This window comes from Cariama cristata, unplaced genomic scaffold (genome assembly GCF_000690535.1).
Source record: "Cariama cristata isolate BGI_N322 unplaced genomic scaffold, ASM69053v1 scaffold19905, whole genome shotgun sequence".
Lineage (NCBI taxonomy): Eukaryota > Metazoa > Chordata > Aves > Cariamiformes > Cariamidae > Cariama > Cariama cristata.
In genome coordinates this window covers 22,014-25,832 of record NW_009618379.1, presented here as the reverse complement: position 1 = coordinate 25,832, position 3,819 = coordinate 22,014, and positions in this window count along the sequence as shown.

Sequence of the window (3,819 nt, the reverse complement as noted above, 5' to 3'; positions counted from 1 at the left end):
GAAGGAGCAGCTGTCACCTTGCCTTCCGATACCAACTTTGTGATTCTGGTCTTCTGATTGACTTCTTCCCGCTCTTGGCTGTTGTCTGCAGGAGAGGAATAATACTCTGGTTTCTGTGAAAGGGCCAGGAAGAAGCTCAAATGATGGCTTCTGTGTTTACAGCTGGTGAGGGGGACAGGTTCTCAGGCATCTGCAGGTCTGGGCAGGAAGCCCTAAGGATATGATTTAAGGTCCATGCGGCTTGCGGACAGACACGGTTGCACTGCTAGACATTTAAGGAAGGTGTCAGATTCCCTTCCTTAGCAAAGGAAGAGGGAACTTCTGTTGTGAGGAGTGTTTTTTAAATGTAAAATACTGATAAGCATAGATCATATAATGTAGCTTTGGTTATCTAGGCGTGTCTGAGAAAAGGGGACTTAACTTTCTAAGCTATATGGGACTGAAGAAGAATTTTCCCTTGCTCTGCAGAAAGCTCCCACATTGCTGTTTGTTTTTCTAGAAATAGAAGAGGAGTGGAAAAAGCAGAAATGTTTGCCTGAAGAACACCTGAGTTTTCTCCCTATCACCTATACTTTGAGGGTATTTTCTATCATGCTGCTTTTAAGCAGCGGGCTCGGGGTGAAGGTTGAAGAAATGACAAGAGGAGGCTGCAGACTTTGTCCTCCCTTGTTTCAGTATCATCTCCAACTGCTACTCCCTGATACTTGCTCTGGGTGGTGCCTTTAGCAGCGTCCCAGAATCGGCAGGCCATCCCCACCCTTCTCCCCTGATACAAGGATCAAAATAAGAAATCCAACTGCCGGTTGGCTTAGCCCCATTGCCTGCTCCCACACACTCATACACGTGCTTGCATCTTCCAGCACTGATCTTGGGTTCGCAATTATTTCTGAGAAGTCTGGTGATACGAGCTCCCTGACAGTGTAATGTTTGTGTGCTTGCCTCATGCAGACCCTGTCGGAGCGTCAGTCTTTGCCGAACCGCTGGCTCCTGGTTTGTCCGTGGGTGATGGCTTCCTCCTCCTCCTGGCAGGGTTGCACCGGAGCTGGGGACGGAGCGGGCTCCTTGCAGCGCGTCGCTTGTGACCAACTCTGACAATCTGATGGTTACGTTCTTTTGCTTTTTTCTATTAGAGCCTTTGTGCAGACTTTCAATCTGTTCTGGGCTATGTTATTTGGGTAACAGAAAAGCATTTGTCTGTTGGCACCTGTGATCTCTTGGTGCCTTGTTCGGACTCTTTCTGGATGGACGAGTGTGGGGCCTCCCTGGAGTCTGGAGATAACCTGCGAGGAGAAGAGTGGGTGTCTCTGGTTTCCCATCCGGTGGGTGTGCCGCGAGTGCAGCCATTTCACTGGCTGGTGTTTGAGCGGTGGACTCTGTCCGGCTCTGGACTGTTTTCCAGCTGAGTATTTGTGGTGATGTCAGGCAGTGTGAGAAGGGAACATGACTTGGCAGGACAAAGTCTGCAGAAAGTTCAGCTCCGCATTTGGCCAAGAGCCTCGAAGGGAATGAGATCTACACACACATTCTGCTACGCAGCTTGTCACACGGCCTCTCACATGCTCCCTTTCCTGTCACACAGATCCTCTTTCTCTCATTTTCAGACCTTTAACCCTTCCCTCTTAGCTTCCACCTTCTGGGTTTATAAAAAACCAAAGAAATCCCTCCTTATTTTGCTGTTGTTGTTCCTTGTAAGTGTTCAGTTGCAATGACCCCCAAAGCAGAAATGGACCGCACAGGTCAGGATCCAGAAGAGTGAAGTCAAAAGCAGAGCGAGTTTACTTTGCACCAAAGCTCTTAATAGTCCTTTATTCTGACCTGTACCCCTATGCCAGTCGTCACTGTGTTTCTTGGCAGCTCTTCTGATCTCTTTTCTTGCTCTGCTGCAGTCGCCCGGCCGATCTAGGTTTGGATATGTACATCTGCCATGGGGTGGGAACCCTTGCCTCTCTTCTGCCATTCTTCTCAGAGCCATGTTGGCAAAACCTACCAAAATATATCCCTGGTAATGGATGAGTGGGGATTAGACTAACAGTCAGGCTTACTTTGAAGCAATTTAAAACTCCGTTCCAGCATCCCTCTGATGTGTTCTTTATATGGGTGTTTCTGTAGTGCTGTCATTTCTTCCTGACCTCTGTGCTACATCTAGGGATGATATTTCTATGAATGGGAATTGGTGCTTTTCCCCTACTGCCCTTAAGGGAATCTTAATGAGTTTCCTGCCTGTTTTGCAATCCAGAACTGTTTTTCTGTTTTGCCTGTGAGTGGTAGTATTTGTTTTGATTGATGCTTTTAGGTGGGATGGTGCTTGGATACAAAGTGCTATATAGATACATTATGAAAAGGCTGTTTCCCAGAAACAATCTTGTATCAGTTACGGTGATATGCAGCATGCTGATGAAAGTACTCTTGGGGTGGGAGGAAAGGAGGAAATCGGGAAAATGAACAACAAATGTGCTGTGAACAACCCTCTCCTTTATTCTGTTCTTCCCTCTTTTGCCTCTATTTTTCGTGTTCTTTTATTTCATAGCTGTTTGAGGATGGAGAAGACCGGTTTGAAAGAGAGGGTGGTCTGGACAAGGGCTAGGAGTTGAGGGCTTTTAAGTTCTCTTTCTGGCTTTGCCATGATACATCCTACAGCTTTACATGTCCTTTGTCATCTTGTCTACCTGGTAAAATATCACAGCTGCTTCCTACTGCTTTTATCTGTTTTAGTAGTCGTTCGGTGCTGACAGTGGATGGGACCGTGTTCCTGCTCAGAGGAGTCAACAGCACTTTGAGATACTGGTGTCGAAGAGATGGGCTGAGACAACCTGGGGAGCCGAGCAGATTTCCCTTTCGTGATGCCAGCTGATAAAGACACTTGGCTAGAATAGACATGGCTTATGAAATGTTATTCCCTGACTGCATGATTTAGTGGAGATAGAATTATTTTTAAGGAAACAATCAGGTAAACAGTATGTTGTGTAATTATTTACCATTATCATTTTCTACATGCAGAAAAAAGGCCTGCGGTGCTCTTTTCTAGGCATAATCTTGTTGGTGCACTTATTGCTTATGCACTTAATCCTTTAACCCTTTTCCCGGCATCTCCACTACCCTGATGTTATATCGAGTATTCATTCTTGCTTCTTTTTTATTTTCTTTTTTTAAAGTTTTGTTAGTTCTTTTTTTTTAAAGTCATCTCTTGCTTCAGTTTGGGGGTGGCATTGGGGTGACACTGGGGTGGATCTGGGATGACATCTCAAATCCACCATGAGTCAGACGTGTGTTCCCCGAAGGGAGGCTGTAACATCTGCGGGACTGAGGGTCATAAAGGAGGAATGCAGGATCCAAGGGTTTTCTTTTGTTCTGTAATGTGACGCCTCCATGGAAGTCCACCATGGTTGAAGAGAGAGACTTCTCTAACTCCCCCCTCGCTTTCCGTGCAAGCCCCATTTAAAAACAAAACAAAACAACATAGCTTTTTGAACCTAGCTGGTTATTGCCATTAGCTCTGATTTGCATGATGCTGTGGATTTCCTGTCTCTTTTAAACCCTGTTCTTTGGGAAGCCTAAGGAAGCTCTGGATCTTAAAACTTGGTGCTTCAAAGAATGGCTGTCTGTTATATTTTGGATAGCTATGTATAATTGTGTAGAACAAGGTATTCATGGCTGAGTAAAGCTAGAGAAGGAATCCAGAAAGAAACAGAGTCTGTGGGCATGTTTTCCATGCTGCCATGCGGTGGCCTTTGTAAGGAAACTAAGGTGGTGGGGTCCGATCTCATGTCCAGCCTTCGAGTAGGATGTGATGAGCTGTCGCTGTGTGTAGGATGTGTAAGA